General features: G+C 38.7%; 1 long non-coding RNA gene across 1 annotated transcript; it reads right to left on the minus strand.

Moving 5' to 3' along the window:
- Positions 1-267: 267 nt before the first annotated feature.
- Positions 268-1,910, minus strand: LOC120434069. The gene is made up of 4 exons (XR_005608928.1): positions 1,848-1,910; positions 1,006-1,143; positions 817-909; positions 268-676 (listed from the first exon to the last, which is right to left on the minus strand). It is a non-coding gene; the product is annotated as an uncharacterized LOC120434069 (long non-coding RNA).
- Positions 1,911-10,871: the final 8,961 nt, after the last annotated feature.

A 10,871-nucleotide genomic window follows, 5' to 3' on the forward strand; every position in this document is an offset into this window, starting at 1 on the left:
TTTCTTATTTTTTTTTTATTGTAATAGCTTTTAAAAAATGAATTCATTCAACATTTTCTTTAGCAAATAACTTTTTTATTTTTTAACTGTAGGCATTTCAACACTTCATATTTAAAAAGTGAAAATAAACCAGAAATTTAGATTTGTACCATCGTAGCCAAGTTAAACAATATGCTTTTATGTATTTAAGACCACAGAAATAAATGTGTTCAATTGGTAAAAATCCACTTAGAAAACATTTTGTTACAGTACTACTTCAAGCAAGCGTTCAATAAATGTCAACTTTCAGTGCCTACCAAACTTTACAAGATCATGCATCTTTCTTTTACACAATGCAGCAAACACCTTTAAGATCAATGTTACACATACAGGATTCAAAACAGTTAACAATTTTTGAAACAGAGTCAGCATCTTTAACATAATGCTGGTTCCATCAAGGTCAAGGAACAGCTTCTGAAAAACTTCAAAAGTATATTTCAGATCCTTGCATTAGCTCAGATTGAGAGCATATATTATGCCCATGAGTAACACACAGCACCTTGGGAAATTCTGGCCCTCCAGGATTTTTGTTCCCGCACCACAATGGTTGCAGTCTTATGGTCAGATCCAGGGGTGTACCGGTCACCGATGATGGCAGTTTTCATCACCTGCCTTTCAAGGTTGGCCTTAAATTGTCCTTGTAAAGCAAATTTTAAAAAATAGGTTAGTGGATTATACATTAGACTTTAATACTTACTGAATCTTAATGAATTCAGATGATCAGTGGAATACACACACACACACACACACACACACACACGATGCTGAATTACTTACACCAAACTCCATGAAAAGGTCCTCTTCCTTCTCTCCAAGGTATGTGATAAGGCAGCAGATGGCTACTTCTCTGTGTATTTCAGTTGAATTGTGCTTTTAAGAAAAAAATAAAGTATGAGTATAAACTACATGGGTGACTGCCAACAAAGTGCATTTCAAAGCTACCCAAAGTCTAAATAGTTGTCCTACCTCAAGAAGCATGTACTTGATCTGCCTGATTCTCACTCCTTTAGCTCCTCCCCTTGAAAAAATGACGTCCATCAGTTTTGGGGTCAAGTGTAGCCATTCAAGGCTTACAGTGGTTGAACTCTTGAATTCCTCCTTTATCTGTAGACCACACAAACAGAAGAATTAAATCTTGCAGACTATTAGCTATTTTGCATTAATTAATGCTCTAATACATTAGTTAAAGATGATAGATGTGATCTAAGGCTACCCCAAGGGAACAAAAACAATCTTAGTGAAGAGAAGAGAGACATTCCCCACCATAACCATGGCGTAATCTGTAATGCTTTAGCAACCCTGTTTTTGTAGAGGTTTCAAATTTACACATTGTGCACTCCCAGCCCATTTTGTAAAAAAATGTGTACCAACTTAACAACTCATTAATGACCCTAGATTATCATACTATACTAACTGCTTACATAAAGTCTTAATGTTAAGTAGATTCACATAGCCTATGCTAGAATAATGCTACTGGAATGACATTAACGATATTTCACACAACCTGATATGTTAAAAAGAACAAAACAAAACCAGCGAAATTAGATTGCATTGTGTAGCAAAACTTTAACCATGCTTTTCCTAGCCACAGCAGCTCTCTCTAGCTGAAGACCTTTGTCAAATGAAACTTTATAAGTCTTATCCTCTCCTGTGCTAAAGTTTAGAATGGTTAGCATTAGCTACATGTGGTAGTGCAAAATATTTCCTTAACTGTATGAGCACAACATGGTACACAAATCCACTACAAGTGACTAGCACAAATGCTTTGCTTTGTTAGAACAGTTATTTGTAAATGAAATGTTACTTACCTTGAAATGTCTTTTACATAAGCTTGCAAGTCCACCAAGCAATGCACCATATATGAATTTGCCGGGCTAGTTAAGTGGGTAGGGAGGAACTTGAAATCAAAAGTTACAGTGGAGACAAAATAAGTTACATATTCAATTTCTTTAAGTAATTACAACTTGAATTTTATTTTGAACCCACTAACATTGGGATTTAATTTCAAATTACATATAAAATTAATTTAATGTAATTACCAACATTATTAATTCAACGCAACCCCAAAAAATAAAGTCAGCAACTTAGAAGGTCTATCTTAATCAGTAAATTAGAATTTTTATCTTGCAGCCATGGATTTAATAAAGTGGTGGTAAAAGGCCTGATGAATTACTTTTTAGAGTGCACTTTTGTATTTTCCCTAGCTAAAACAAATAGTTTTATCTTTAAAAAAAACAACTAGATTATGCTGTCCAATTTCACTTTGTCTCTTTAGCAGAAAGTGTTTTTTCATTGCTAGCTAGCTGCACTGAAATGGAAAACCCACTTGTTAACCATAATGTTAGGGTTTGTAGAGTAGTTTATAATTGAGGACTGTGTGGAGGAGAGGCTGCTGGTGTCAGGTGCACTGGTGGTTCACTGGACTGACAGTCTGGAGTCCGATACTGTTTGATTTTTCCTCCCCAGTGCATTGAGTGGTAAATCACCTGGCGGTGCCGATGTCTGCAAGATGCAATCAACCTGTACATAATACCTCACTAAGTTTCTTACTGAAGCACCATCACGAATCTTTCTGAGCTGAAAATGTGTGAACTATGGCTTTTTAAAAAAAGAATGTATACACAAAGGAAATGGATGCACTACACCTGTTATGTTTTAACATTAACCAGATCCCTGTGAACTTATAGGGACAGGTGTAGGGTTCTGGCTTTTTAAACATCCACCACTAGGGATGGGTATTGATAAGATTTTCACGATTCCGATTCCATTTTCGATTCTATTTAAAGATTCGATTCTTTATCGATTCTCTTACCGATTCTTTTTTAAAAAGAACACTAAGGTTGATTAGCTTAGAACTTTGTTTTATATCTTCTCTTTGAACAAGATAGAAATTTAGGAGTAACATGGCCTTACAAACCCAACAGTGAGATCTTAAGAGATCCACAGTCTACGGCTCTTCAATGGGGTGTCACAGGGTCCCCAGGAAAAAAATATTGTAAATGTAAAATAATAAAATAAATATTCTTCTGTAGCATTAAAAAAGTATAACATAAATTATTCTGTAGCAATTACACAAGAATATCCAGTAATGTCCCTGCCTACAATTAAACACATTCACTTACCGAAAATCGGGGGCATCTGCTGTGGCAAATGGGTGCAAGCCTTTGACCACAAACTTAGTCACTGCTCGGTGACATTCGTCTATCCTGGCCTGAAAGGAGACGCTACCGGTAGACTGCAGCGAGAACTGCCAGCCAAACTCTGTCTGTCTCTCTCATCATGGTCACCTAAATGCACAATGGCAGGTTTTGTAATAAGGCAGATCGCGCTAACATAATATGCACTGTTAGTTGATTATTTACCTGCCGCATTAACGGGAGAGGACGTGCAAACGTTACCGCTGCTGCTGGGTTGAGATTCACGAGTCCGGAGCGGAATTAAAAACACGACATTCATTTAAGGTTATCGCGTGAGCAAATGCTTTTGCATATTCGTAGTGTTTCCTCCTTTAAATGAAATATCTACTTAGCAAGTATTGCAAGTTGCCCTGTTGTCATCCGTTCTCGTAAAGTATAACCAAACTTTTGAGCGTTTGAGCCGCTTAGGCGCCGTGTTTCCTGCCAGGTAAATGACGCTCCGCAACGTGGTGACGTCATTCGGGGCGACTGGAATCGATAAGGGAATCATTTGCAAAAATGGCAAACAATTCCAAGGAATTGAAACAGTGGGAACCGGTTCTCAACAAGAACCGGGTTTCGATACCCATCCCTATCCACCACTATTTATGAAATGCTCACCAAGATTTTAACAGAAAAAATGGTAATGCCAAAATGTACGAGACTTAGTTATTATTTTGGGCAACCAGTCACACCCAACACCCAGTGTTGGGTGTGACTGGTTGCCCAGCACTGGTAGCTCTAGTAATATAGACTAATACACTTAACATCCATGCACATATTGTTTATTTTAGTTAGCCATTTGGAGATCTGGTGGTTATTGTCAGGCCAAGGCATGCTAGCATGAAGAAGCTCTCATGTTAGAAGATCATTAAGGTAAAGAATGAACTTGGAAATACAGTGTTCCCTCGTTTATCGCGGGTGCTACGTTCTAAAAATAACCCACAATTGGTGAAGTAGCGAACTTTATTTATTATTATTATTATTAGAGATGTTTTAAGGCTGTAAAACCCCTCACTACACACTTTAAACACTTTTCTCAGACAGGCATCAACATTTTCACACGTTTCTCTCTTGTTTAAACACTCTAAAAGTTCAAACCTTCGTAGAAAAATAAGACCAGTATTATAGAATGAAACCAAAGATCAAACCTTGTTTTCAGGTCCAGAACATGGGAATAGAGCAGCTGCAAGAGAATTCAACATTAATGAATCAAAGGTATGGAAGTGGGGGAAGCAAGAAGAATGAGTTGAGTAAAGTCTGACTTATCTGACTGTTTGGTTTCACTTAATGTGCCTTATAATCCTTTAACATCGACACTGTTGTGTTTGTTGTCTTCTGCTAGTGAAGATTTATGTAAATTTTACAAGTTGGACTCATTCTGTACTGTACAGGAGACACGGCACGAGATTGACTGAAAATGGTCTACAGCCGATCAGGACGCAGAACACAATGCGCTGTAAAAAAACCCATAACAAAACAAAACAAAAAACCAAGCAAAATTGCACCAAAAAACCCCCCAAAACAACGCGGAACAGTGAGGCCGCGAAAAGTGAACCGCGATATAGCGAGGGACCACTGTACACTTCTACTACATGCCTACGGGAAAAAGTATTTTTACCCCAACTACTATTTTCCAATAATAATAAAAAAGGATCACTTGAAGACCCTCAAAACCTTGAAATATGTAGCTTGTTGTAATTTTACTTATGAGTTTGACATCTATCTGCTGACCTTCAATACGTACGCATTAAAAGATGACTCCAAAACTACTTTTGAAGTGAATTACTGTCCATTATGCAACTTAAAGTAGTGTAATGTGGAAACTGAAGGGCTTGAGTTTATATAAATTGAGGGTGATATTTTTACTCAAGTAGGAGAGAAAGTGTATATGTTCATAGTTTTTGGACTTTTCTTTGAGTCTTTTTTTTTCAAGTGTTTATTCTGTATTCTGACTTTATGTCTGGGGGAATTTTAACAATTATCCATATTATAGCAACAGACTTAGCAAAATTCCTGTCCCAAATCCTTCATTTCCCTGCAGATAAGCATAGCGAGCATTTGTTTCAGTGACTAAAAAGAACATGTGTTCCTTTTATATGACAGCAAAAAATGCAACAAAAAGGAGCTACAGGATCCTACGGAAGTGACCAGTTAGCAAAATTAAAGTGATTTATGTGGCAAATTGCAGATATTATAAAAAACTGTGGCCCGCCATTATGGCCACCATATAATTAGGCGTTTGAAACCACTTGCATGGCTTTTTCTATATACCCATTAAAGTGTAAGTAAAGGCAGACACAAGGGGTCCGATTTAGGTGGCAAAATTGTACAGTAAGCTATTTCCTTTTGTTATGAGTGAAGGGATTATTCATCAATGCATAAGCCCATGGTCCAATATCCACCAAAGCTCCTTGTTTTGTTAGCTGTTTTCCCCAACTTTTGGACATTTTCATTATTCTATCACATTATAAGTATCCTCAGAAGTGCCTACAGAGATCTGACATGACTCTAAACCATGTATTGCTGAGCACAATAGTTCAGTTAGAGCTGATCTAGAAGTAGATCTGCTATGAAATATCTATGAACATGCAAACACAAGTCTTCTCTCAGTGTTTCCACTGAAAAGAGAATTTTTTTTGTGTATTTTGGATTATCCGTTTCTTTAAAGTATTTTCAAAAAGACTGAAACATTTGTTTTCTAGTTAAGAGTAAATTTCTTATAATATATATTATACTATATCTTCTTTGGCTCAGAAGCCTTTGGGAAAATTCTGTTCTGTGATGCTTGTTCTTGCAGACATGCATGCATGCACACACATTTCTTCTGTCACAATGCATTAGGTATAGGAAGTGTTCAGTGAACAGTTAGATAAGGAGCGCACACACACACAAGTGTTTGTTCTGCTCACTGACTTTCTGTTAGCACACCCTTCCACTAATTAGACTCTATTAAAGGTGGCGTTCATAACTCTGGAGATTTCTTTAGCTGACACACCGCTCAGTGTTAAAAATACCTCCAATTAGACACAGCTTTGACACTCCATCACATCCGACCACCCAGAAAGATGAGACTTTACCCTGCCTCGACAGGTGTTTGACTTCCAACCACCAGCCAAAAAAGTCACATAAGTTTTTTTTCCCCCTCTCTGTAATGGTCTGGCAACTCCTGGAAATTGAGGGTAGAGATAGAGATCATCCTCACAGAGGGCGAGGGAGAGGAAGCAGAGGGTTTATCAACAAAAGCAGCGCTTGGGGATTTAGTGGACAAAGAATTGAACTCAGGCTAAACTCCCCAGTGGCTGATGGGGAAGCAAAGCACGGGCTTTTCTTTGGCTAAATATCAGAGTTGTCTTCTCCTCCTCTCTGCTTTTGTCTCCCTTTGGTCTCATTATGGTGCCATCTTTACCTGTCACTCTCTTTATCAGTGACTGAAGCATCTGCTATTAGCTTAGCCTGCTAACTTGTGATAAAAGTCTTGTGGCAACATCACAAGCCTCCTCCTCATCTTTATCTTCTTTTCATTTTGAAGAATGAAGATGGAATGAGGAAGAAAGAGTCGGTGCACTGGTATTTTGGGTTTTCCCCCCCGTTTCTGGGGGACCTTCTGTCAGCACACCAGCAGCATCTAAGCTAACCCAGGCCAGCATCGGAAATGTCACTCGGTGCATTAGCATTTAGCCACCACGCTCTGCTGTCAGTCTGGGTTTATCTTTGACACCCCCTATGGTCTATCACCTTAGCTCCCAGCACCCACTTTCCAGTTAGGCATTGTACTAATAAGGCACAGGAACAGTAGAATTTATCAGAGCTAGACACTCCCGCCCCACCAGCCATTACTCATCCACACACCAGGACATGCCAACAGTGGCTAATTGCTTTCTTTAACATTGGCACATGTGACATTCAGCAGAGCCTCACGGAAGGTAGATGGGCTCCTTTTCACAGCAACCGTACGGCTGACCTCATAAAGAGCTTATAAAGATCTGCTGGAGAACCTTCTTCTGCGCAGTCTGTGTCTAAGCATATGGCATATCAGAAAATAAATAAGAAACAATTGACAGCAATATATACAGAGAGATAACCTTAAGGAAAGGTTAAGATCCCTTGGCATTTTGCGTATGTGGGACACAGAAGCAACCTTAGTCAAAGTTTCTGTTGCTAAAGCTTTTGCTTTTCTTTCAGCTATGTTTAGGTTTTAATTAAGATTACCATATGATTCCCTGCAGATAAACAGAAAAAGTGATCATTTGCCTTTGATTGTTAAACTGCAAGAAAAAGGAGTTAGAGAATACTACTGAGGTGACAAGGGAACTAATTTAAAGTGATTTATGTGACAAATTTCAAATGCTGTGAAAATCCGTGGACCTTCTGTGGCCACCACACAAATAAACTCTGGTAACCTCTTGCATGAGTTGTTCCACATACCTATTAATGTTTAAGTAAAGGTAGACACAAGGGGATCTGATTTAGGTGGCAAAATTGTACGGTAAGCTATTTCCCTTTGTTGTGAGTGAAGGGATTATTCATCAAAGCAATGGCGGATGGTCCAATATCTAACAAAGCTCTTTGTTTTGTTTGGTGGCAAAAGATTAATGAACAGACTAGACTGACATTTCCAACAGGAAGGACATTGATCTGGAGGCCTTCTGAAGATCCTCATTGTCCTGTTTACCCTGCAAACAATGGATGACAGTGAGGAAATATGTATTCTATCCACACAATATACGCACAGTGGCTGTATGAACGCACACACAAACACACATACTCAGTAATCCAAAGGGCAAGATCAGAATTTCATAAGCTACCATATTTGTTATTAATCAGGGGCTCTTTCATAACATCTAAAGAGATTTTTTCCCTCTTTTTTTATGTGTTTTATTTAAAAAAATTGACTGGCACATAAAGATAGACGTTGTTGGCATCGGACTACAGTCAGGAGGGACCTAAACTGTTTTCTTTTGGAAATCAAACACATTCAAGCCATTTGGTTTACTGACCTACAGTAAGAGTGAAAAAAAAGTAACAGAACTTTTTGGGGGAAATTTAAATGAGCCAACTGTCTCAATTCCCCATTGACTTGATCTAGCATTGCTAACAAATGCTGATTGGAGGCTGTTGCCAATAAACTTTTTAGATGTCCCTTGGTTTTGGCAAGTTGATAAGATAGTTCAGCCTTTCTGCCAATATTATCATTAATGCACTCTTCTTGTACTAATGCAGACATCAGTAAGAGAAGTTGTACACAACACAACACAATCCACATAATGATTAGGTGTTATTTTAAGTAAAAAACAAATGTGCACCTAATGATTACTGCAAAACCCGATGAGTATGTTGGAAAATTCATTCACAATTCATACCTTCATAGCATCTTTCAGTCTACAAAGTAGACTTTTGTTGACCACCAGGTGTGAGCCAATCACAATGCAACAATAAACCATGTATTGTATAGTGTATGTAGGCATGGTCAAGGCAATCCACTGAATTTCAAATTGATCATCAGAATGAGAAAGAAAGGTGATTTAAGTTGCATAGTTGTTGGTGCTAGACAGGCTGGTCTGAATATTTCATAAACTGATGATCTACAGGGATTTTTTCAAACACTAATCTCCAGGATCTTCAGATTTTTGTCCAAAAAAAGAGAAACTATCAAGTGAGTGGTAGCTGTCTACACAAAAAAGCCTTGATGAGATCAGAGGACAATTGCAAGTCTGCTTCGAGCTGATAGGAAGGGAACACTAACACAAATAGTGTGACAAACCAAGGTATGCATCTCTGAACAGACAACATGCCAAACCTGGTAGACCATGGACTACCAAAAAGGACAACATTAGGAGACATTTGGGTCAGTTAAGAACAGCAAAAACACAAAACCTAAACTTCGACTGGACAACAGAAGACTAGAAAAACATTGCCTAGTCTCAATTTATGCTTTGACATTCAAATAGTAGAGTCAGAATTTGGCATAAAGAACAAGAAATCATGGCTCCATCCTATGGGATTGGAGATAATTTCCTGGCACACTCCGGGCCCCTTAGTATCAACTGAGCATCGTTTAAACCCTATAGCCTGCCTGAGTGCTGTTGCTGACCATGTCCATCCCTTGTGTACTTGTTTCGTTTCAGCTATCGTTTACGGTCCCTATAGTTTTTCTCTTCTGCTCTCCATTTCACACACACACAGCAGAGCAAAGTAATGAAGTGCAGGTAAAAGTGTAATTGCAATAGAAAATTGACTTATCTTTGAAAAGACTGTGATTAGAGCTTTACTTTTTAAGGTAGGACCAAACTAAGGTAGTTTTGCCATCTTAAAATTAAGATAAGATAAGATAAGATAACCTTTATTAGTCCCACACGTGGGAAATTTGTTGTGTTACAGCAGAAAGTGGACAGTGCAAAGTTACATAGAAAAATTAGAAAAACACTGGAATAAGATAAGAATAAGATACTGTACACAACTGTACACAGTAGAATAGAATAAAATAAAATACCCACTAATGCCCCACTAATAAATTGCTATCTTGAGAAATCTAGAGTGACAGTTGTGGGATTTTGAATTTAAATATTTCTGGCCAATAACAGTAGTGAACAAGCGTTTTTGTGGAACATTGACAACATACCGCAGCTATCTGTGGACTGTCTGTGTTGTGTCTGAAGAAAAGAGCCAGAAACTGCAGAGGCTGTCTGACCCCCAGGCCGGGTTAAAGGCTCCTTGCCCTGTGCCACTCATATTAATATAGCCCAGCGCTGTCTGGTTACCATGCCTAATGCGAGCAGATGGAGCCCCGCCGTTGCTTCGCCAATCAAAATAATGTCATTATAGTGGAATAATGGCTGTGCTTGCCAGTAATGCCAAAGAGAGGGGGGAGAGATGAAGAGAAGACAGGGTGTTTTTATTGTCCCCAAGAGGACAGTAAGATCCAATCAGCAGGGTGTGACTTACAGTCTAGGAGCCTCAAGCCTATCCACAGCACCTCCCCTCAACTCCAACTATCGCCTTCACAGACAGTCTGGGGAGCTCGGGGAGCAGCCTTCATAACAAGGAGAAAGATACTGTACATAAACACGCTGGGAGTACAATGGCCACTTTTCTTTTTGAATTTCATGCTGTATGAATTAATAAGCGGCTGTGGGTGATATGCATTTGTGGTTGTGCAAGACTTTTGCATATAGGCAGCTAATAATGTGTGCATGTGTGTGCGTGCGGCTGTGTATTTGGCCGGCTCTCCAGTTATTGCTTTTGAAGTTGTTAATTAAACCCTCAACCATCTGGTAGCTCAATGAAATTACGCTGAGCTTCTCGGCCATGAAAAAAAAAATCTGACTGACTGACTAAATTAATAAATAAATAGATTAATAATTTAATAAATGCTCCAAATATCTCTTGTCTATGCGAGGGAATAACAAGAAGTCTTATTAATGTAAATTGAGTGCTCGGTGCTGTCACCCCAGTTGCGAGTTGCATGTTGAATGCATGCATTGCTGAGTGCATGCTCATAAGGGCTTACAGGTGAATCAAAGACAGCTGTCAGAGTGTCAACCTTTGATCTCGCTCAATGTCTTCTTTCTCTCAAGATATTCAACTCCTCACTTTTTCCTGTCTGTCACAAGCTGCATCCTTCCATGCATGGCAGAAAATGCACACCTCATTTTG

The sequence above is a fragment of the Oreochromis aureus genome, linkage group 17 (genome assembly GCF_013358895.1).
Source record: "Oreochromis aureus strain Israel breed Guangdong linkage group 17, ZZ_aureus, whole genome shotgun sequence".
Classification (NCBI taxonomy): Eukaryota; Metazoa; Chordata; class Actinopteri; order Cichliformes; family Cichlidae; genus Oreochromis; species Oreochromis aureus.